Source organism: Spermophilus citellus (assembly GCF_964194105.1).
Source record: "Spermophilus citellus genome assembly, chromosome: 1".
Lineage (NCBI taxonomy): Eukaryota > Metazoa > Chordata > Mammalia > Rodentia > Sciuridae > Spermophilus > Spermophilus citellus.
In genome coordinates this window covers 86,538,612-86,564,501 of record NC_138182.1, presented here as the reverse complement: position 1 = coordinate 86,564,501, position 25,890 = coordinate 86,538,612, and the positions used below count along the sequence as shown (strand labels likewise).

General features: G+C 34.3%; 1 protein-coding gene and 1 pseudogene across 6 annotated transcripts in view; one reads left to right on the top strand and one right to left on the bottom strand.

The window, feature by feature from the left end:
- The window catches only part of CDK8 (cyclin dependent kinase 8), a 106,980-nt gene that overhangs the window by 7,402 nt on the left and 73,688 nt on the right, over positions 1–25,890 (top strand). The gene's annotated exons all lie outside the window — the stretch shown is intronic.
- LOC308652112 (large ribosomal subunit protein uL30-like) lies at positions 7,562–25,081 on the bottom strand (annotated as a pseudogene). The gene is made up of 3 exons: positions 24,988–25,081; positions 8,569–8,653; positions 7,562–8,129 (listed from the first exon to the last, which is right to left on the bottom strand). The product of its transcript is annotated as a large ribosomal subunit protein uL30-like (transcript).

The following is a 25,890-nucleotide window of genomic DNA, read 5'->3' as shown; positions in this document are numbered from 1 at the left end:
AAAGGTGGCTTTCGCCTGTTATTTTGACCTTAATACTTGAAGAGTCTGGCATTATGAATGAACCTCAATATTCTTTACTACAGTTATTATCAACAGCCCCCCCCCCCCAATAGTCCCTGCTGTAGTAAGCTGCTTTTACAAATGACATTGTCATGTCCTTCAGATGTGTCAAAGCAGAAAGTATGCTGAAAATTCCCTTTTAAAAATTTAGACTGAGTATGTGGCACACACCTGTAATCCCAGTGGCTCAGGAGGCTGAGGCAGGAGGATCACAAGTTCAAAGCCAGCCTCAGCAAAAGTGAAGTGCTAAGCAACCCTCAGATCCTGTCTATAAATAAAATACAGAATAGGACTGGGGATGTGGGTCAGTGGTCGAGTAACCCTGAATTCAATCCCTGGCATCCAAAAATAAATAAATAAAATTGAAATGTAAGTTACACACTATAAAATTTACCCTTTTAAAGTGTTTGATTTGTTGGTTTTTAGTATATTTATAAGTCTGTGTAGCCATCAACACTAGTTCCACATATTTTCATTATTACAGAAAAAAAAAAACCCTATACCCCTTAGTGGTCACCTATTCTCCATATTTCCCCTTCTTTGTAGCCATTGACAACTACTCCTTTCTGACTGTGGATCTGCCTATTCTGGACATTTCATATTATTGGAATCTTGTAATATGTGGCCTTTTGTGTCTGTTGTCTTTTACTTAGTACAGTGTTTTCAAGGGTCATACTTATAGTACATGTACCAGTATTCCATACCTTTTTATGGCTGAATATATTGTATTGTGTGGATATCATATTTTGTTCATCCAGTCATCATTGGACATTTGGGTTGTTTCTACTTTTTGGCTGTTAGAAATCATGTTATTATGAACATTCATGTTTGGATTGTTATTTGGACATATGTTTTCAGTTCTCTTGGGAGTAGAATTTCTGGGTCATATTTAAGGTAGCTGAGAACCAGTTTTAAATGACTTTGCATTGACTCTGGTTTAGGATCAAGATTTTTGTTCTTTGTCCACATGACTTTATTACCTTGTCTTATTCTAGGACAATGTTCATACCATGATCTGTTGCAGTGATTTTGAAGTACAAATTTATATAGCTGCAACTTACTCTGCCCTTTTTGTCAGGTGCTGAAAATTTTTTCCTTCTACTGAAACAGGTTCTAATATTTATTTTTATTAAAAATTTTTAATAGTTTTGTTTTTAGTAGTTGTAGATGGACAGCATGCCTTTATTTGTTTAGTTTTTATTGCGGTGCTAAGGATAGAACCCAGTGCCTCACACATGTTAGGCAAGTGCTCTGCCACTGTCCCAGCCCAGTTCTAACATTTAGTCTCAGAAATCCTAACTACTTTATCTCAACATATAACTCCAATATTCCCTCTTCACTCATTACCCTGCAAAACATAGTTTGTCCTTTGTTGATATATTATGTAACTACCTCAGTGTATATGTGGTTAATGTTTATATGTCCTTTGGGTCTTTCTGGTGAATGTTGATGGGATAGAGATTATAGATTTCCTCTAGGGCAGTGATTGGGTTCCCCATTACTGGCACATTGCCAAATGATGACAGCTATTCAATACTCTGTGTGTGTGTGTATATATGTAACTGAAATTCACATTTGAAGATTTTTCTTCTAATCTTGCCAAAATTAAGAATTTGAGGCATATTGGAGGAGAGTAGAAATTCAATGCCAAGGGAAAGAAAGTTTGGGCTGTTTGAACGAACTGGGAAAAACAAAGGCAAAGGCAACCTTTGTTAGTAGGCTGAATCCAAATGGATGGTCCAAGTATTTAAAAATTGAGCCACAAGAAAGAATAAAGTAGTTTTTTGGATCATACCTCACAAATGAATCTGTTTAAATGGGGATCAAACCCGTATTTCTCATGATGGAAAATATAATGGTGTTTAGTTTTGTTTGATCTTCTTGGCTTATATAGCATGATTGTTTCACATATTAAGTTTTTTGTTATGTGAATAAAGAATTGTTTAGGTTAACTACTACTAAACATAACTGGATTACCATCTCTCTAGACAAACTATAAAATTTATAACTTTATTGTAGTCCATGAATTCTAACAAATAATCATTCTTTGGAGAGAAATTCTTTATATCACAATATAGTGCCTACATTGAGTGTTTCTATATACCTGAATTTATAGGTTGTCTAGAGAACTAAAGGATTTTAATAAAAAGAAAACTTGTTAAGCAGTTATTGTTATGGTTTACATTAAATAAGTCATTTTGGAGGAGATATAGAGTATGTATTGAAATACTGTTTTTAAAATTATAAGGCTTCTGTTTTAAGGAAAACTAGAAAATCACATGAAAATATAAGCTCATACAGAAAAGAGAAATCTGTTTGGAGTTTTTTTTTTTCCAGTTTATGAAGAAAGTCCATATAAGTAAGTGAGCTCCCCTAGTACTTTATCATGTGACTAAGTTTGCAAAAATTAAGTTTAGCATAATTTTCAAGAAAATGTCAAGCATAAAGCAAGATATTTGTAATATATTTTCCGATACTGACTTAACATTGATGGTTCTTTTAAATGTAAAATGTCATTTAAGTATTTGGCATTTAATTCTATAGTATCTCTTTAGCTTTAGTTCTTTTTATAAATTTGTATTCTATTAATTTATTTGATAACTGTTTACTGAATATCTATTACATCTAGGTTCTATACCAGATAGAGGAGATTCAGTGTTGAACAGCCCATGATCTAACTCTTTAGGGAACTTAAAGACTTTTGGGGGGCACAAGCAAGTAAATAGGCAATTATAATATAGTAGAATAAGGGCTGCAATAGAGAAAATTATAGTTTGCCTCGGGGGTCCCTGATTTGCTCTGGGGGCTCAAAGATGATATTTTAGTTGTGACTTGAAAGATAATTAGAAGTTATACAAGTGAATGGGCCATAACTAAGAGGGAATGGGGCTTGTGGTTATGGTGCAGACTACAGAGGTGACATCAGCCAAAGCTTCACAGTTTCTTTATATGGGTGGGAGTTGCAGTCTCCTTGAAAAGTGGTGGAGTAATGTGTAGTAAGCAAGTTGTAACTGAAATTATTTCTTTGAGGTAATTTTGGGTTAGCTCTTCCAGCTACCCTTTGAAGTGACTTCTGAATAGCATGTAGAGAGATATGAAAGGAAGTATGGTGAAGAAATTGAGAGAATTCTAGTGCTGGCTCTTAGAAGTGAAGGGTGGGGTGAAGGGTTAAAAAGAAGAAAAGAAAAAATTAGAGAAGTGAGTTTTTGTAAATCGTGTTATGGACTGTGTACTTTTCTTCTGAAGGCAGAGGAGACTGTAGGATTTTAAGCGGGTAGTAATAAGTTCAAATTTCTTATGTAAAAAGTTGTTCAGCAACCCAGTCAAAATGGCCATAGAGAACTGCATAGGAAAATAAAATAGTACTTCAGGTGAAAGATGATGGTGGCTTGAATTAGGGAAATGGAGGGAATGAGGAGGAAGAATTGATAGGACTTGTTGTTTTATTTGTTGTGAGAGATGAAGGAGTGAGAATTAAGGATAATGCCTAGGTTTGGCTTGGGCAGCTGGATATTGCCTATATGGATATCCAAAACAGGAAGAGGAATAAGTTTGAGGGGGAAGATGATGAATGGAGTTTATTGTTATTGTTATTGTTATTGTGTGTGCCTGTGTGTGTAAGTGATGGTGGGCATCACATTTTAGGTACCTATTAGGCAAACACATGAATTTAGTGCTTGTATTAGAGGGGTCTGGATAGAGGTAGACTTTGTAATTCCTCAGTATTTGAAGTAGGAGCTTTGAATAGTAATGAAAATGCCTAGAGAGTGTTTGTAGAGTGAGACAAGGGCCTAGGATGGAGTATACAGAAAGAAATATCTACTCAGGAGGCCAAGAAGTTAAGTCTAGAGAAATAGGAAGAACCCCCTCGTTGCTCCATTGGGTAACAGGAATTGAATGGTGTGCAATTTATTGACTGTACATGGCAACCTAGAGAAATACCAATACTTTCCCAGAATCATAATAGCCAGGGAGAGAGTGTTTCTAGGAGGAATGACAGGCAGGGCCATGTGCCACTCAGGGAGATAATAAAGTGTTTGAGTTAATTAAAATATTTTTTAAAAGATGAAAATTCAGCTAAAGATATTTGGACACCAAAGCTTAAATTATAACTTGCTTTGTAGGTTTTATCTAAAATATTTTGGTACTTTCATGGTTAGGCTTATAATTCAGAGCCAAGCAATAAAAACCTTCACTTTCATCTTTGACTATGTTGGCTGTGTTGCTAAAACTAAACCTGTAGATGCCATTTATTTATGTATTTTTTTGTTGCTTGTTATTTAAGATCTCATTAAAAAACAAAAATAGACTTATTTTTTCTGATAATAAAAATAATACATGTCCGTTATAAAAAATTCAAACAGTCCAGAAATGTGTATAGAATTGAAAATCCTTAACTCTGATAGGAGATAATTAATTTTTCCCTTATTGTCTCACCAGATAATTCTGAAAATATGTGTAGGCTATCGAAAAATCTGGGACCTTATTATTTTATCAAAATTATTATGCATTTTCCATAGTAAATATAGTTCTAAGTCATTTTTATTATAAAGTATCATATGATATGCATACAATATCTATTTAGTCAAGCAGTTCTTTAGTGATAGACATTTAAATCTCCAAATTTTAGCCATTATAGTTAACAGGGTATGTCAGTAAATATGCCTGACATAGTTCTCTACTATAGCAAGGTCTTTGAAATGGAATTTCAAGGTCAAAGTTATATACTTTAAAGCAATTATATTTTTATTAGAAAATTAGATTATATTATATAATTAATGTATTTTTATGATAAATTCAGAAAGTATATAAGGATACCAAGGAAGATTGAAGTCTCCCTCTACTTCAGATTTAGTTCTGCTCTTTAGGGCTAACTGTTGCCAGCATCTCCTTGTGTGTATGCATATCAAAGAATGTATGTGCAATGGTAGACTTTAAAATTTAATGCTTTATTCTTTTTGAGCAGATAATGCACACATACGGAGAAATATTTGAATATTATTCTGTGCCTTACTATTTTCAGTTTTTCATCAAATTTCTCTAGTCCAACTTAATATTGTTACAATTATAAATGATTGGATACTTTTTGAGTTATTCTACCTTAATCTACTTTTCCTTAATGCATACTCTTAGTGCTCTTCTTCTTGCTCAAATCATCTTTCTCTTCATTTTTGTTGCTTAGCTTTAGTCATTCTCATTTTCTGCCCAGTGCTGACCTACTCCTGATATTTTCCTTTCTTTCCCATTTTAGCTTGTCTTTTCTGTTTCATACTGATATTGGCTTTGTTCCTTGACTCCCTTCTCAGTTGAACTCACCTCTGGGCTTACCTCTGTAGAACAGGGAAGCCTTCTGCTACTAGTGGAATTGCTTGACTTATGTTCAGCAGAGGTAATCTTTCACAGGAGGTACAGGCAGGTGAGACAGCTCTGATGTATTTTCTTAATTTCAAAGAAACTTTAAAAAAAACTTTAAAAGTCCTGCTAAACAGAATTCTTTCATCATAGACATAATTCCTGCTCAGAAGTTGGAAGCAACCTCCTTATAGTTAGAAAGCTGAAGGAAGTATACAGATATTTTATCTGAAAATCTGTTTTAATATATAAGCCCAGCTCAGCGTGAGAATTTAAACCAGATATCCTGGAGTTGAAAGTCACTATTGTCCTGTGTTAACCAAGACTAATTTACCCCTGCAGATCCCATTTAAACTGTTACATGAGCTGGGTTCAGAAATGTGAAAGCGAAAAACAAGAAAATATGTTGAAGAGCACATATTTTTAAAATTTATTTTTAGTTGTAGATGGACACAACACCTTTGCTTTATTTATCTTTAATATTTATTTTTTTTAATTGTAGTTGGACACAATGCTTTTATTTATTTATTTATTTTTATGTGGTGCTGAGGATCGAACCCAGGGCCTCACATGTGCTAGACGATCCCTCTTACCACTGAGCCACAACCCCAGCCCCAGTTTGTTTGTTTATTTTTATGTTGTGCTGAGGATTGAGCTTAGCACCTCACATGTGCTTGGCAAGTACTTTACTACTGAGCCCCAGCCCCAGCTTACACCACATACCACTTATATTTCATCTATTTCTTTTCAGAATTTTTTCTTTTCTTTTCTGTTGTTGTTTTGCTTTTTTATTTTGTTTTGTTTTGTTGATTGGGACCATTCAATTCTAAAAAGCAATTCAGCCTGATGGTCTCAAGTATTTGAAATTTTTAATGTAATCAAAAATACTTTGTGAACCACTTTTTAAATTTATTTATTTTTTAACTGGTGATTGTACCCAGGGGCACTTTATCACTGAGCTACATCCCCAGATTTTTTTTTTTAATTTTAAGACAGGGATTCACTGAGTTGATAAGGCAGGCCTGAAACTTGTGATCCTCCTGCCTTAGCCCTCCTAGTGACTAGAGTTATAGATGTGTGCCACTGTACCTGGCTCCTGAAATAATTTTTTGATCATGCAGTGTCTTTGCTACATTTCTGTAACAGGACTCACTGAATTTACGTATGTTGCTGATTTTCACATTAGAATGTAATACAATTATATTTCTCTGTATTGAAATTCTGTACTATAATTATTCTTGACATTTTGGAATGTAAGATATTACTATGACTTGTTTAAGAGTAGTTTTGATTTAGTTGCAGTATACAAAGCAGGGAAATTAAATCACAACATTTTCATGAAGAAAATGTTAATAATATCTCCCAAGAATTTATAATTTTAGAATTCTTAAAGTTTCTATTATAACTTCATTGAGATATAATTCATATGTGATATAATTTACCTAAAGTTTACCATTTAGTGCTTTTAGTATATTCATAGGGTTTTGTATTTATTATTACAGACTAATTTTATAGTATTTTTGTTCTAAAAGAAATCTTGAAAGCATTAGCAGTCACTCCCCATTTCCTCCAATCCCAGGCCTAGACAACCATTAAGCTACTTTCTGTTTCTGGATTTTACTCTTTCAGACATTTCATGTAAATCAAACAGTATGTGGTCTTTTGTGGCTAACTTCTTTTACTTGACACAATGTTTTCAAGGCTCACTTGTGTTGTAGTATTTATCCTGTTTTGTCCATGTTGCAGTATGTATCATGTTTTGTTTTGTGTATTCATTCAGTATTAATTGATGAATATTTGGATTGTTTCTACTTTTTGGTTTTTGGGAATGAGGCTGCTGTGAACATTGGTATAGAAGAATCTGAGTCCCTGCTTATAGTTCCTAGTTATTCAATATATTTAGGAGTGGAATTGCTGAACAATATGATAACTCTGTGTTTAACGTTTTTTTTGAGTAATTACCAAATTGTTTTCCACAGGTTTTTTTTTTTATTGTTTTGAAACCGGCTTCATTCCTTCAGTAATAGATTATGTATATATTCCGTGTCATCGTTAACTTTCTTCCTAATCTTGTTTTTTTTTTTTTAACATTAAGAACAAGTACTGTTTTATTAACTGACCAGATTACAAAAATACCATGATAGATGCCTTAGTTCATCCTTCTAATAAGCCTGTTGATCTGGTCTTCCCTGTTGCCAGCATCTCCACCTTTACAAAATGGGTGGTTTTTTCTTCATTCCACCTCTTAGAGAATCTGAAGGGCCACAGGATGTTATTTGCTTCTTTGAAGCATTTTCCAACAGTATAGATCTCATGAATCAGATCTTCCATGCAGATGATACCATATTTGCCAAGAGATTGAATAATCAAAATATTATCTTTCAAGGCAATTAGTTTCTTATTGATTTTGCCATATCCATGCTTGTACATTAGTTCATTCACTGACTTCAGGTTTGGGTACTCCCATGCAATATATGGTTCCATAATCAGCATGTTAATTGAAACCTTGTTGAACTTAAGAAGGTGCTATTGAAGATCTGGTGAAGATGTAGAAGTTATAATACCTTATGAACCTTTGGGCTCACACCACTGATGCCTCTGATCCTAATGACAAATGCGCATTTGGGTTCTGCAGGTACATAGAAGTTGTTAGCTTTTCTTGCCATCATAGCCATTTGAATCTCCGTTTGGTTCATTTGTCGAGAGCCATCCATGGACTATGCGTAAGGACCTTTTCAGCATTGGATCCACTGAGGGGGTAAATCTGGTATTTGGAAACTGTAGTGGCAGTCCTGCTATTAAGAGCACCCATTACGTGTGAACTCCGCCTCAGCTCTGCTCAAAAAGGTCCTGCACAGCTCTGGAGATTGGGTGTATCCTGCCAAGATGTAAATCAACCTTTTGACTGCAAGACATCATGAAGCAAGACTCTACCCCTGAAACCTTACCCTGCCTTTGATGTACCTCCTTAAATAAATCCACCAGAGTCATTTTCTAATTGTTCAGCTCCCGCACTTGTGTGGGTTGGACCTATCAGGGGCTCTGCTTTTAAAACCTATTCTTTGACTGTCTTTTATTTCTTCACTAATTATTTCAGACTATTTTCTCAGGAGGCTTATCCTATCCTGAACAGGAAAAATTACTCTGTCGAGGCACTGGCTTTTTTTCATAGATAAGCTTTCTCCTTGCCTTCCAGGCATCTCTTGGGCAAACTTCTTTCTCAGGTGCTTTATCTTCAGCTCTGCTTTTTTTTGAATGTTTCATGGTTCCAGCCTGAAAAACTGTTGCTGTTAAATTTTAATGTTTGTATTTACTGTGTTTAAGATCACTCCCCCCCCCCCCCCCCACCACTGGAGGTTGAACCCATTGCCTTGTGCATGCTAGGCAAGTTCTCTATTACTGAGCTACATCCCTGCCCTTTTAAAAATATCAGTTTTATCTCAAGTCAGGGTTACCAGTGTTGCCTAGACTGGCCTTGAATCCTTGTCTCAGCCTTCTGAGAAGCTGGGATTATAGGTCTGTACCACCACACTTGGCCCTTTTGAACTTTTTTTTTTTTTTTTAATATTTGCCACAGTTCCATTTTTTGTTTCTATATCTTTGCAGGCAATAATTATTTTAGCCCTATGAAAAATTCTTAGAAGTGAATTTATGGCATCCGTTTTTAAATGCAAAAGTCCAGAAAGTTTGAATTTATTTGTAATGAACAGGAATAATGTTTGCCTCTTCCATGATCAGCTTTTTTTTAATTGTTTTCTTTAATCTTTGCAAATTTGATAACAATTAGGGTTTTATTTATATTTCCTTCATTACTTTTTAATTTATAATTTTGTTATTTAATTTCTTTAGTGAATTGTCCAATCATTTTGCCCTGTAATAATCTTAAAAATTAATTTTTGTGAAGTGGTTTGTTATATTAACTCTTTATTTTTGTATTTCTAGTTTTGTATGTCTATTTTTATATATTCAAATGTATATTTAAATGAAATCTATCATTCTTTTACTGCTTTTTGCTTTTCCTTATTGTATGCCTTTTATTTACATTTCCTTCTAACATTTTTATAGGTTTCAAAAATATTTGCAATTTAATTTTTATTTAGTCTTAAATTTATTTGATATATTAGGTGGTTTTCTGATTTTAGCTTTTCAAATCATTTAAATGTTATTGAATAACTTTCACAATTGATTTGAAATTTCACTTTTTAAAGTCACTCTTAGTATTCATATATACTTGGTGTTTATTCTGGACTTTGATCTATTGATGTTCTTGTGTTATTCTCATGTTGTAAGTCTTATAGATTTATAATGTCTGGTAAGACCAATTCCTCTAAATTAGTCTTTTTTTTTAAAAAATAGGTTTTCTTGTCCACTTATTTCATATAAACTTTAAAATCAACAACTCAAGTTATAAAAAATATTTTGAGATTTGATTAAATTGTGTTAAGTCTAATTACTTTCCCTACTCATGATTGTTTTTCAGTTTGTTCGGTTTTTAAGAATATTGATAAAGACCTTGTAGTGTTCTTCATGTTGGCCCTGCGTATTGTTTATTACAAGATATTTTATTTATTTCAGTAGTTTTCTTCACAGGTTTACACTTCAGTAAGTCTCCTGCATTATTTGGGACATAACAAAAAATTTTTGTTTTAATCTGAATTGCAGGTTTATCTGGGCATTCTATATTTCATTTTAAATCTGATAACTATATATTTGCATTTAACTGTTTATATGGAACTTTAAAAATATTCCTACAAGTAGAGATAATTTAATAAATCCTGTTAACTCACCATAATCAATATTCGTAAGTTTTCTGCTGTCTACTTAGTTTAAAATCTTTATTTCTTTTATAAGGTCACTGTCCTGGATTTTCTAGGTTGGTATACATATTATCATCAATATTAATAGTTTTATTGTTGATTCCCTTCTAGTACTCCAACTCTAGAAAAGCTAGTGTTATTGCATTGGCAGTAACTTTTTAATGGTTTTAAAAATTACTTAGATTTTTTACTGACAGTATTGGAGATATTTTTGTCTTTTGATTTTTAAAAGAGAATGTTTTAATTTTCTCTGTTAGGTAAAAGCTCTTACTAACCTTTTTTTTTTTTTTTCCCTTGGTACCTAAGATTGAACCCAAGGGCTCTGAGTTGCTCAGAGCCTCGCTAAATTGCTGAGGCTAGCCTTAAAACTTGTGATCCTCTTGCCTCAGCCCATCACTGGGATTACAGGTGTGCACCATTGCATCTGGTTCTTATTAACTTTTACTCAATTAATATTATTAGATTTAGGATTGACACATATGATGTTCCACCTTTTATGAGTTTGAGCAATTCATTTAATCTGAGAACATCAGATTTCTAATCTGTAAAATGAATTATACCACAGTTCTTTTGATTTAATATCACAAGATAATACATGTAAAACAAGTTTTCAAGCTCTCATAAAACCATGTAAGTTACATAGACTTATTAAATTAATCTTGCTTATTCAGACATTTGTGATAACTATTTCTTCAGTACCAGTTCTCTGATTTATATTTTTTCAAGCACAATTTATTTATTAGCAGATGATAAACATTCATAAATATTTTTGTTTGCAATGACAGCCTATGTTTTTTTTTCTGCTATAATTTCATGAGTGTATTTTCAGAAAATTTACTGATAAATCTCTTACAGAAACAGCAATTTAGTTGAGAAAAAGGGACAGGAGAGTTTTTGTAGGACTTGTAATATTATAGGTATTTTTATAGCTGTATCTAAAATAGTTAATCTGTTGACCAAAATTAACAAAAACAAACCAAAATATTTCTGTCTTTACCCTTTTGTTCATACATTCTAAAGGTCCTGAGCCTCTGTAGAATTTTTGTTCTTGACCATGAAGTTTTGCTTGCACAACTATTCACAACTGCCAGCAGTAAACAAAAGAATAAAAGAATGCTTGAGTAAACAAAACATTTCTGTTCTAGAACACTCATACAGTCAAATAATGCAGCAACATGTGCCTATTTTCTACATGCAACTATTATTTTTCCTATTTAGGTTATGCTGATTCCACTCAGCATTGTAATAATAATGCTTTCATGCGTTCATTTTTTTCTAATTAATTGGTGATGTTATATCCACATTTTGTTATAAAAACTTATGCTTTGGGAGACTTGCATATATTTGCTAGTACAAGGTGAGTAGTTAGTACTGTAAATATTTGCTGATTACAAATAGCCAGATGGTACATTTCAAATATTGAGACTTGATATTATTACTCTAACTTAGTGAGGTTTTTAAGTCTGAGTCAGTAAACTTGCTTATTTGATATTGGTTGAAACTTTAGAAAATGGAATCCTTACAAACGTACAAAAATCATAGTACTTTTTTACTTTTGACAAATATTATTACATTATATGAAAATAAGAACTAGAACAGATTTGGAGAAAGGCAAACAAAATGCTTCAGGGGAAGGTACCATAGTATATAAATTAAGAAGGTTTGGGCTTTTCTCCTTGGGAATTAATGAAATGGAATTTGAAGTATAGAAAACTGTACTCATATAGGTGATTTTATTATTTTTATTTTTTAAAATCTCATCCCGGTGAGCCATTGCTGCTTCTTTCCCTGTCTTGAAATAGGATGTTATGGTAGAAGTCCTACAATATTTTGTTTTAAAGCTGAAAATTTAATTTACTTCCATAAAAATTTAGGTGTATTCATGAGTATGGTAGTTTTCTTCACTGGACCAAATACCCGACATAAATGAAAGAAAAGTCTAGTCTATTTTGGCTCACAGTTTCAGAGGTTTAGGTCCATGCTTGAGTGGCTCCCTTGCTCTGGGACTGATGTGAAGCAGAACATCATAGTGGAAGAGTATGGTGGAGGAAAGCTGCTCAACTCAGGGTAGCCAGGAAGGAGAGCAAGAAGATGTTAGGGACTAGATATAGTCTCCAGGGACATGCCCCAGTGACCTACTTTCTCTGTCTTGTCTCCCTGTAGTTTCCGCCACCTCCTAGTTGTTCATTTAGCTTCAATGGATTAATCATTGAGGTCAGAGTCCTCATGATATAATCACTTCCAAAAGCCCTACCTCTGAAATTTGATGCTTTGGGGATCAAACCTGAATCTTTGAGGGACATGACTCTTTAGAGGACATTCTAGATCCAAACTATAACCATAAATGAATAGTTAGATATGTTCATAATTAACTTCTAAATGGAAATAAGTACTTTTTAAGGTTTTTATCTTTAGTCTTCTGAGGTTTAAATCAAGGAACATAAGCATGTTCTTCTATATGGGTACTATTTCAAGTATTTGCTATTAAGTGGAAGAGGAAAAAACTGTTTTGTGACCCAAGACACAGACCCGACTAATGACTGGAAGCAAAAGAGAGCACACTTTGGCAGGATAACATAAGGAGGAACTTTGTAACAAAGTTGTCCAAACGTGGAATGGAAAGCAGAGATTTTGCTCTTTCTATAAATGGTTTCGGCATATCTAAATTGACAAATTTATGTTGTTATAGAAGAAATTCAAGTATTGGATGGATGTTGGAACTAGATGACTTGTATGGTCCTACCCGTTCTGAGATTTTATAATAAAACATAAGGAACAATTATATGTTAGAGAACATTGGCTTGAATGGGCTATAAATCTAGAAAGAGTACAAGAACTTACGCCGGTTATGGAGATAGTTGTTTTGCCTTTCAAAGTTGATGAACCACAGGCTTGCTTTATATATTTTAAACAATATGTTAAAGTTTTAATGTACGTGAAAGATGTATAGACAGAATATAAGAGTTTGAGGTAGAAAATAATAGTTTCCCGATTCTCTGATGACTCTACCTTTCTGCAACTAGTAGTGAGGACTAGGGTGGTGTTAAAAATTAATCCCAGATTTCTGTCTTGAATAACTGAGTCAAGATGGGTACTGTGGTGATTGCCTATAATCCCAGCAACTGGGGAAGTTGAGGCAAGATGGTCACAAATTTGAAGCCTGCCTCAGCAATGGAGAGTGGCCCTGTCTCAAAAGGGACTAGAAATGTAACTCAGTGGTATAGCGCCCTATTGTCAATCCCTAGTACTGGGGCAGGGACTAGGGTGGGATGAGTGGACAGTGGCAGTGTCATTAACTGAGAGAAAGGGTAAGACTTGAAAGAGTAGGAAGCTGTGTGGGGTAGTCTTACTGAACCGTCTTATATTGTTATGTCCAATGAATTATTTAGGCTTTATATTTTGCTTATACTCTAGTGACTTCTTCACAGATGTTATTTCACTTGAAGAGGTTTTTATTGGCCATATTTGGGACAATTTGAGTATCAAAAAAGGTTGTATTATTATGTCATTTAAATAGTCTATGAATGCATATTAATAGTAAAAGGGCCAAGGGGGAATTCTTTACAGAAGAATGTTAGTTGATAAATATAGAAGAAATGAGAATCAGAGAACAGTTTGTAATTCCCAGTTTAATAACTGATACAGGCAAGAATCATCAGTAGATAATAAAGCCACTGGTGAAAAGTTTGAGAAATAAAAGTATTACCTCATGAATTATTTACTAATTATAAGCGAGAAAATGTACCTTTATACTGGAGAGATAATGGCAGTCACCAGCTTAAAGTAACCAATCTCAGGCACACAATTAGTGGGTTACTCCATCATTTTTGCCTTTTGATGTGATTCAGTAGGAAAAAAATAAAATCACTAGTTTTAGCTATTTTTATTTAAGTGGTACTGGCCATTAAACTCTGGATTCTCTACCACTGAACTACATTCCAAGCCCCTTTTATTTTATTTTCATACAGGGTCTCACTAAGCTGCCTAGGCTGGCCTTGAACCTGAGATCCTCCAGCCTCAGCCTCCAAAGTCACTGGGATTACAGTAGTGTACCACTGTGCCCTATACTGGTGTAGTATTCTTGATAAATTGTTTACCTTCAATCTAACCATGAAGGAATAATGAGACAAATCAGTAACGTGTGCTGTTCCACAAGATTGCCTATGTTCTGTAAGATCAATTGGTTAGTCTCTTTAAGAAAATATCATGAGAAGCTTTATGGTGGTGGCAGTGATGGGTTTAATTTTTTAAAAATACATAAGGCTAAGGAGATTCAACCAAATTCAGTGCATGGGTCCTGACTTTAACAAAAACCAACATAAAAGACATGTTTGGAACACTTGGGGTAATTTTTGCTTGAGTTACACATTAATTGAATTTATAAGAATGCTGTTTTTGAGGGGTATGTAAATGATATTTGCTTATGTAGGAAAATGTTGATGTATGCTGAAATATTAGGATTGAAGTAGCATGGTGCTTTTAAATGTTTCTGAAAAAAATTTTATGTATATATAAAATGATGTAGTCAAATGTTAATTTAGCATAAGTGAAAAGTATATAGTTCTTTATACATCCTACAGTTTTTCATTAGATTTGAACATTTTTGAATATTTTTTTGAAAGTGTGATTTTTAATGATTACATAATAATCTCATGGCTGTATATGATAGTTTATTAAATAATTAAAAATTTTAAACGAGTTGTTTTATAAATGGTGACTCAGTACCTTAAATAAGCTCTCAAATATTCATTTAAACCTATATCATAACTGAAATAGCACTAGAAGTAGCCTTGTGTGCCTCTGTATTTAATCTTATAAACATTTGACCCATTGCTACTTGGATTGTCATAATCTCATTAAAACCTGAGCCTTAGCCTTCTCTTGGAAACCTGACTTGATAAAAGGTTTGGAAATAATGAGATGGAGGCACTGGCAACAGGTTCAGGTCTCAGGTTTCAAAACAGTAAATAGTTCAAAAGTGACTACCTGTAGGAGAGTTCGGTATCACCTGTCTATAATTTAAATCATTCTGGTAGTATGGAGTACTACCTCAATGTGGTTTAAGTTTTCTTTCACTGATAACTAATGAATACCAAGCACCCCTTTGTATAATTAATGACCATTTCCATGTCTTTTGTGAAATACCTGTGCAAGTGTTTTGCCTAATTTTCTACAAGTTGTCTACTTTTTTCTTATTGATATATAAGAATTCCTGTTCTTTGTTGAATATATACACACTCTTTTCTGTACTGCAAATATTTTCTATCATTCTATGGGTTGTATTTTTACCCTTGTAACAGTATCTTGGTGAGCAGAGGTTCTTAGTTTTAATACAGTCTAATTTATTACTTTTCTATAAGCAGCAGTTTTTTTGTGTCCTGTTTAAAAAACTATTGTCTACATCAAAGTTGTTTTCTCACATTTAGAATTAGCACTCATTTGGGATTGATTTTTGCATATTGTGTAAGAGGCCAAGATTCATTTCACACATCACCATAATTACTATATATCCAAATTCTTTACAATGCATGGCAAAACAAAAGAAATCTTGAAACTACAATGCTAAGTCCTGAAAGATGATTAAAATAATTTGTTCATTTATGTAGCACACCCACATAGAGAAAAGGTTGTAGTTGTGCTGGTGTCTTAATAGAATTCCAAAATTAGGAGCCATATGAGTGAATTGGAATAGCAACAATGAAGTAAACTGCCCCAAATTTTTAAAAATAGAAATAAATTATGCTCAAATTTAAAAAGTAATATTATATGATAAAGTTTACAACAGCTGGGTGTGATGGTGCACAAGTAAACCTTGCTACTTGGGAGGCTGAGGCAAGAGGATCGCAAGATGGAGACCAGTCTGGGCATTTAGTGAGAGCATGTCTTAAAAAATAAAAAAGGGCTGTGGGTGCCTGAGGAGTCAATCCCCAGTATTGCCCCGCCAAAATAAAAAAAAACAACAACAACAGCACCTTTGGCCTTCATCTTTGAATAAGAGGCAAGAACTTTCAAGTTTTGAATGTGTTTTTCTTCACAATTTCAGCATAACATGATATCATTTCTCCAGTTTCTCTCTCTCTCTCTCTCTCTCTCTCTCTCAAATATTTGTTTCAGTTGTAGTTGAATACAATACCTTTATTTAATTTATTTATTTTTATGTGGTGCTGAGGATGGAACCCAGTGCCTTTCATGTGCTAGGCAAGTGCTCTACTGCTGAGCCACGACCCCAGCCCCTCCTCCTGTTTCTTTTGTTTTTAACTTTTAGAGTCATCTGTTGGTTTCCAGAAATAGAATATAAAGAATTTGGTTTTGGTGTACACTTTGCCCCTTAGCAATATGTACAGTTTTCTCCCCCATCCTCATGAATTGTCTGAGATCTTCATAATATCCTGAGTATTCACACGATTTTTTCTGTGTTGGAGTTCAATTTCTGAATCCTCATAATTTTCTTGGGTTTACTCTTATTTTTCTAGGGCTCTTTCTTGAGTAGATTTCTGAGAGGAAGTAACTGGATGGTATATTGTCTGTCCAGGAAATGTTGCTATTTAACTTTGTGTTAGTTTACAACTTTATATTAGTTAGATTCACAGATTCATACATTATGTTCATATGGTTTATATCAACAGTGACAAAAAGGGGAAAAGAAGCAAGAGAGAAAATTGGGGATATTTGGAAAAGTTTTATGAAAGGATAGTTATCCTATGTATTTTACAAAATCTGTTTTAAAAGCTGTATTGTGTGTTTGTGTATATGTGTGACTGAAACAATGAAGGCATTTCTTTCTTTTATGACTTAAGCTGATGAGCAATTAAGGGTAGTTAGACTGGATTTGTTCCTGGAGTTATCAGGGACCCAGGTGCCATTCTCTATTCCTGGGCCTTGGTATTCAAAGTTTGATTCTCAGAAATACAACAGTATCACTTGGAAACTTGTTAGAAATGCAGAATTTAGTCCCAGTCAGATCTATTGAACCAGATTATGCACTTTAACAAGACTTAAGGTAATGTGCACATTACCTTAAGAATTGCTGAAGGGTGGGGTGGGGTTGTGGCTCAGCAGTAGAGCACTTGCCTAGCATCCATCTGTGAGGCCCTGGGTTCCATCCTTAGCACCATAAATAAATAAATAAACAAACAAATAAAATAAAATAAAGGTATTGTGTCAACTACAACTAAAAAATATTTTAAAAACTGCTTTGGGGTTGTTTATATGTTCAAAGATGTCGTATTCAAGTGAGGGAAAAAGAAAAAGTGGAACTGGAGGGCATGTAGATTTGTTCTAAAGGCATGAACTAAAAGCTGCTCATGTGATTTTTGCTGATATCTCATTGGCCAAAAGTTTGTCCAGTAGCCATATAGTATAAAGAGTGACAAGGGAAGCAGGAAGATGTAGTACAGTTGGCCCTTCATATCAGTGGGTTCTGCATCTGTGGATTCACCCAAATGCACAGATTGAAAATAATTGTGTCTATATAACATGTACAGGCTTTTTTTTCCTTGTCCTTCCCCAAATAACACAATATAACAACTATATAGGTAGTATTTATATGATTTAAGATAGATAGCAGGATGTGCGTAGGCTTTGTGGAAATACCAAGGAAATTTTTTTAAGGAACTTGAGCATCTTTGGATTTTGGTATCTGTGGGGTTCTCATACTAATTCTCCATAGACATTGAGGACAGCTCTTATTTAGTTAGGTTGTTGTGTGTTTAGCTTTACTTGGAGGGGCTCTGTTACTGAAAGAGGAAAAGAATAGATGTGATATGGGGGAAAACTAGCAGTGATTCTTTGGCTGAGTATGGAATTTTTTAATTATTTATTTTTAGTTGTAGTTGGACACAAAGGTATTGTACCTTTATTTTTTTAATTTATTTTTATGTGGTTCCAGGGCCGCCTCATACGAGCTAGGCGAGCGCTATACCGCTAAGCCACAACCCCAGCCCCATGAGTATGGAATTTTAGGCTGTAATTCCTTTTAAAAACCCCAGAGTTTGAAAATATTACTTTGTCTTCTAACTTTAGTGTCATTGAAAACTATTACCATTCAGATTCTTGATCTCTGTGTATAACTGAAAGCATATAAAATTTTTTTTTTAAGTTTTTGTTTTCCTGAACTTTCACAATTAAGTATATTTGTGTATCTATTTTCATTTAATATGCTGAATCCTGAGATGCAGTACAGGGACTTTGAATTAGAAATTAGAAATGTTCCTATTATTTGATTTTGAGCAGGAGGTTGCAGGGATAATCCAGGGCTTCATGCATGCTAGATAAGTGCTCTACCATGGAGCTGTATCCCAAGCCCAGTTATTATTTGATAATTTCTGTTTTTGCATTTTCTGTGTTATCTTTTTCTAGATTTTTTTCAGTTGTTTCAGTCATTTTATTTAGGTTTTTATTTGTTTTAATTGATATTTATTTTTCATCTAGGTATTTTTGTTGCCGTTACTGGGGATAGAACTAGGAGTACTTTTATCACCTAGCTATATCCCTAGTTCTTTTTATTTTTTGAGACAGAGTCTTGCTAAGTTGATGAGGATCTCAATAGATTGCTGATGCTGACCTTGAACTTGGGATCCTTTTGTCTCAACCTCCTGAGTTGCTAGAATTATAGGGATGTACCACTGTGCCAGGCCCCACTCAATTTTTTTGTAGTCTTGTTTACATATTTTGGATATAATAACATCTGTTTGATCATTTAAATTTTTTTAAACAACAAGCAAAATTATATATATTAATGGTGTATGATCATTTAAATTTATTTAAACAACAAGCAAAATTATATATATTAATGTTGTACAACATGATATTTTTTTTTATTGGTTGTTCACAACATTACAAAGCTCTTGACATATTATATTTCATACATTAGATTGAAGTGGGTTATGAACTCCCAATTTTACCCCAAATGCAGATTGCAGAATCATGTCAGTTACACATCCACAATTTTACATAATGCCCTAATAGTAATTGTTGTATTCTGCTACCTTTCCTATCCCCTACTATCCCCCCTCCCCTCCCCTCCCAACTTCTCTCTCTACCCCATCTACTGTAATTCATTTCTCTCTTTGTTTATTTTCCCATTCCCCTCACAACCTCTTATATGAAATTTTGTTTAGCAATGAGGGTCTCCCTTCATTTCCATGCAATTTCCCTTTTCTCTCCCTTTCCCTTCCATCTCAAGTCTCTGTTTAATGTTAATCTTTTCTTCTTACTCTTCCTCCCTGCTCTGTTCATAGTTGCTCTCATTATATCAAAGAAGACATTTGGTATTTGTTTTTTAGGGTTTGGCTAGCTTCACTAAGCATAATCTGCTCTAGTGCCATCCATTTCCCTGCAAATTCTATGATTTTGTCATTTTTTATTGCTGCATAGTACTCCATTGTGTATAGATGCCACATTTTTTTTTATCCATTCATCTATTGAAGGGCATCTGGGTTGGTTCCACAGTCTAGCTATTGTGAATTGTGCTGCTATGAACATCGATGTGGCAGTGTCCCTGTAGCATGCTCTTTTAAGGTCTTCAGGGAATAGTCCGAGAAGGGCAATAGCAGGGTCAAATGGTGGTTCCATTCCCAGCTTTCCCAGGAATCTCCAAACTGCTTTCCAAATTGGCTGCACCAATTTGCAGTCCCACCAGCAATGTACAAGTGTACCCTTTTCTCCACATCCTCGCCAGCACTTGTTGTTGTTTGACTTCATAGTGGCTACCAATCTTACTGGAGTGAGATGGTATCTTAGGGTGGTTTTGATTTGCATTTCTCTGACTGCTAGAGATGGAGAGCATTTTTTCATGTACTTGTTGATTGATTGTATATCCTCCTCTGAGAAGTGTCTGTTCAGGTCCTTGGCCCATTTTACAACATGATATTTTAAAAAATAAATGTGCAATGTAGAGTGGCTAAGTCAAACTAATTAGCTGACTTTTGTGGTGAGAACATTTAAATTTACTCTGATTTTCAAGTATACAAACATCATGATTAGTTAGAGTCACTTTGTTGTACAGTAGATCTATTGAACTTATTTCTGTTGTCTACATCATCTCTTCTTCCCCTCAACCCCTGGTAGCAACCATTCTATTCTCTATGAGTAAAACATTTTTGGATTCTCTGTATGAGTGAGATCATGTGACATTTGTTTTTCTGCATCTGGCTTATTTTACATGTCTTCCATGTTCATCTGTGTTATTGCAAATGATGGGATTTCATTTGTTCATTGTTAATTTAACAGCTTAATAGTATTCCATTATGTGTATGTACCATATTTTCTTTATCCATTCTTCCATTGGTTCCTTGTATTCAGTGAATGTGGAAGTACATTTTATCTTTTTGACATGCTAATTTCATTTCCTTTGGATGTATACCTTTTATTGGAATTATTGTGGCATGTGGTAGTTCTGTTTCAGATATTTTTGAGGAACTTCCAATGCTGTTTTCCATTATGGCTGTACTAATTTAGATTCTTACTGACAATATCTGGGAGTTTCTCTTTCTGTATTCTCATCAGCATTTGTTAATTTTTCTTTTTGATAATAGGTATTCTAACTAGAGTGAGATGATATCTCATTGTTTTAATTTGCATTTCCCTGATGAATTAGTGATATTGAACATTTTTCATCTACCTATTGGTTATTCATATGTCTTCTTTTGAGAGGTGTCTGTTTAGATCCTTTGCTTGTGATATAGTTGTTTTAAATGTTCTCTTATTGCATCATTGTCTCTGGCATTGTTTCTGTTTTCCTCTAAGCTATTTTGGGCTCTTTTCATTATACGCTTCCTTAAATATAAATAAAACATTTATTAATACTGAAAAATAAAACACCAAATAATCTGCCTATAGTGATGGATCCTTATTTGTAGAAAATTCAGGTGGGGAATGCTCGCCCTCTCCCTTTTAGGGGATCTTCTATATAAATGTATTTCTTTTTCCTTAGTCTTCCTAAAAAGATGATCAAAGTATCTTCTTTGTAAAGCACAGAAGCTTAGTAAGACAGATTCTTCTATCACAATAGAATCTTTGTAGTGGGTCAGAGTAGAAAGCAAAGGAGACTTTATTTATGAGGCTAGTGGGGTTTGGTTTAGTATATCTCTTTTCACTGTAGAGTTCTAATTGGGATAAGGCAGAATTATTACAATAGGCAGGGGCTTTAAATTGAGTCTTAAGAGAATAAGGAGAGTAACTTAGTGAATGAGTTATTGCCCTGGATGGAGTGATTAGTCTATTACTCAGATAGACATTTTGAAGATGTTTCTGAATCAAACAAGGTTGTTTGGAACTTCATATTCCCGGGCAAGAATTACTGGAATTGTGGTTAATAGTAAAGACATGTTCATATAGATAGTATGTGTTTGCAGTTGGCTTTGATTCTCAGATTCCTCTTTTTCCTCCTCCAAGCATTAACATCTGAAAAAAATGATAACTCCAGTTGTTTATCACTGTATGAAATTCACGATCAGATAACAAGAAGCAAGGGAAAGGAAAGAGGGAAATGATCATTCTAACCTTTGTAAGTCTCAAAGTTTATTTTTGTGGTTATTTATTTGGTCCTTTTTATTGGACAACAGTTGTGTAGCAGCATTCAGTACTCTGAATACACACCAAGCATTGCATCACAGATGAATACTAAGAAAAGAATTTTTGATTAGAGTCTGCATTCTACTTCTAAGCCAGGAATCAAAAGTATCAAAATTAAGCCAAGAGAATAGATTTTTACTATGAACAAAGAACCCACAAAATCAAATAGAGTTACAGGCAAAATTTCCTGATTATATGGTTGTTTTTCTTGCTTCTGAAATCTTTTTAATAGTAGTAAAGGTACCAGAGAGGATTGAAAGGTTGTAAACACATTTTCCCCCTTGTATCTAAAAGTAGCTTTTTTTTGTGAACTACTACTGCCTGTCTGATTTTATAAGCCTCTTGAAGGAAAGTTCTTTGTTGGTATTATCTAGTCCCATGCTTTTCTCTGAACTGTAGTGTACACAATTCTCTCTACTTTCTGGGCTTGTAAAGCTGGAGATCAGGAAGCTTGATATGAGAAGCAAGCAATTTAGAATTCCTTTTTGTGCTTAGAAAATTAGATTCTCAATTTGTTTCCAAGAAGGGAAACTGATGGGCCAAAATGGGCTTTGAGTGATATTAGGAATTATCCTGGAGGGTGTTATTAATTAACTCAAATAGAAAATCCCTGATTAGTTTGCAAGTAGTAGCCAACAGACTTTTGTTGTGGTTTGTATATGAGGTATCCCCTTCCCCCACCCGGGGTGGGGGGAGAAGTCTCATGTATTAATGCAGTAATGTTCAGAGGAAAAATGATTATGAGAACTGTAACCTAATTTGGATTAAGTCATTTGATCAATTAATAATTGGAATGGATTACTGGATGTTAACTTTTGGCAGGTGGGGCATAGTTGGAGGAAGTAAATCAGTGAAGGTGTGCCTTTGGGGATTAAATCTTGTCCCTGGCTCCTCATGCTCTCTTGCTCTCTAGTTCCTACCTGTCATGAATTGAGCAAGTTTCCTTTGCCATGCCCTTAGGCCATGAAGTTCTGCTTTACCTTGGGCCAAAATGGTGGAGTTGGTTGGTGATGGCCTGAACCTCTGAAAACTAAGTCCCAAATAAACATTTTCTTCTCAAAGTTGTTCTTGTCATGTATTTTTGTGATAGTGATGAAAAACTGACACTTCTATGCCACGAATTTAATATTAATCTATAGGAGCTACCCGATAATCTGTTGGGGCAGAATAACCACATTGGGGTTGTCAAAGAGTATTATAACATGACATTTATTTACTAAAGTAATCTGGTATCAGGTAATAAAACTTGATGTGTCAATATTATTAGGTATTCAAGATGTTATTTTAATACCTTTGCTAATAGTAGCCTCAGAAATGTTTGATTTTCTTCCTTTCTTAAAGACTGGAGGTGATATGTACTTGAGTTTCTGAGTAGGTGGAAGGGCTTTGCAAAGCTTCTAACAACAACTCTAGCAAATGGGTGTTTCTCAGAGGTTGAAATTCCTCAGATTAGGAACACAATATTGAGTAAGTTTTTTTTTTCTATAGTTTGAGCTGTAGATTTCTAACAGGGTAAGGCTTATGTTTAACTGAAGAATAAGCAGACATTGACTAGCATATGTTCCACACTCACAGCAGTAGAATAGTTGTATAAAAACCACTAAGTGGTGTTCAAAGACACTTTGAGGTTTGGACTTGTCTGTGTGCCTTTACTGTCTTAACCAAGGATTATGGTGTGAGAGATGAGACATAGACTACCCACTCTTAGCAATTTTAGTAAAGTGTTCAAAATAGTGAGACATCAATCATCAATTTGTTATTGCCAGAGTATATAATTTTCTGCAAAAAAAATTTTTTTTTCAGATTCCATTTTAGTACTACTGATGCCACAGAGAAACTGTCCTGAGAGCATTTCTGCCGATGCCCCTTTTGCAAAAGTGTTAAATGCTTACATTCTCCGTTATCTTCTTTGTACTGCTTTAAAGATTTGGTCTTTGGGTTACCATGAGGACTGGGGTCATAGTAAAGGAATCCTGTCTGCCATAATGATTAGCCCAGACATTTTATTTTCACATCAGATTGTTTGTTTCTCTTGCTTTCTTATGAACTCTGAAGTAGCTGTCTCTTTAAAAAGAAGTAGTATGGAATTAAAAAACCATCATTGTTTTCAAAGCATCCCCATATTATGGATTGCCCAAAAACAAATCTATTCTTAGTTTACATACATTAGCCATTTTATCTCTATCAATAACTGGGTAGTTTTGGTGAATGCATTCACTTTATTCATTTGGGCTTATCTTGGCTCTAGCAAGAGATTACAGTCTAGGACCTAGTTGAGATCTGTTCAAGCATATCCTTGTTTAATTTTAAAGATGTGATCTATCAACAACCAACACTAAATCTGTATTTTCTGTTAAGTCTATTTAGGGCATAGTTATAGTTCATAAACACTATTTCCCTTTTAGAGAATAGAAGAATAGCGGGGATTACCAAACTTATTTTGTAAAGGGCTACGTAAATAAATGTCTTAGGCTTGGTGGGATAGTCTCTGTTGTATGATTTGTTTGTTTTTAGCAGTTCTTTAAAAATATTTTTAACATACATATTGTTAGCATTGGGGCAGTACAGAAATGAGCCACAGGCTGATTTTTTCCCATGAGCCGAAAGTATGCTGTCTCACGAAGTGTTTACTTTTGATGTTCTGGGTGGGCTCGACATAAGCATAAGGGTGCTAAAATATTGAAGAAGGTGATAAATGATAAAAGAGATACATTAGCAGAAGCAAGATCAGAGTGATATGTCTATTTAAAGAAAAATAAAATGTAAAGTTCAGTAATTTTTATCACGTCAGCCTAATCCAAGTGCTCAGTACTTCTGTGACTCTGATAACTACTTATTGGATAGAGCAAACAGAACCTTTCCATCTTTTAGTGTTCTGTTGGTACAGTGCTGGCATAGATACTCTTTAAGGTATGTGTGCTTTTCAGTTCACCAAAGTGCCCCACCCCCACCTCCCGTATCATATACACACATGTTAACCCTTCTACTAGTAGAGGATACTCAGGAGCCAGTTTTTCCCTCAAGTTGAATCTCAGCTAACTACATGACCTTGGCCAAGTAATGGACCTCTCTGTCCATGAGTTTTCTTATCCATAAAGTATGGCTAATTAGCTGATTCCAGTAATATATAAGAATACCTACCATATTGTGAATATATTGAAGTTTTTATCACTGTATCAATTACCTGTCTGATCCCAGAAGATATTTGAGTGTGCTACTACTTCTAGTAGCAAGTTTAACAGAGCAGTCTCCTTCCAGTTACCACTATTATCTTTCATATTACCTCTAGTTCTTCACTTCCCATCTACTTGTCAGCCCTCTTTAATCTGACTTCTCTCTTCACCATTCCACTTAGCTGTACTTGCTAATGTCACCATTCTGTGTGTTGCCAAACACAGTGGACACTTACAGAGTATTATGTAGTAGTTAAGAATTTAGGTTTTGGAATCTTCCTGGCTTGCTAGCTATGTGACTTTGTTTCCCCTTAACCATTTTATTTAGGGATAAAGAAAGAAACTCTTGGAGGGTGGTAGGAAACAAATGAGTCAGTGCTTATAACTGTACTAGGAACATTATAGTCATTAGGGAAATATATATTATTTTCATTGTTTTGTATTTTAACAGGGCTTTTCCATTTCTGAAGCCATGTAGTTTCTGAATTACTGTACTTCTAGTTTTTATTTTGTACATGTGGCTTTTCCTTCTCATTCTTCTATTGGAATTCCTTGTCTTCTACTCTGAATGTAAATTTTGAGTTTTTTCTTTTAAATAAATGTTGAGCCTCCCTAATCTGAAAATCTGAAATGCTCCAAAATCCAAGTTTTCGAGTATCAATTTGATGCTCACTGATAAAATCTATGCAGATATTCCAAAATCTGAAAGAATCAGAAATCTGAAATGCTTCTGGTCTTAAGCATTATAGATAAGGCATACTCAGCCTGAGATCAGATCCTCCAAAGCCTGGATTCCGGATTCTCTTTTGTGTTATCCATACTTTCCTAAGTTGATATCACCCACCTGTAGGCTTCAAATACCATTTCTGTGCTGCATACTGTCAGATTTACATTGCAAGTCCAGACACATGTTC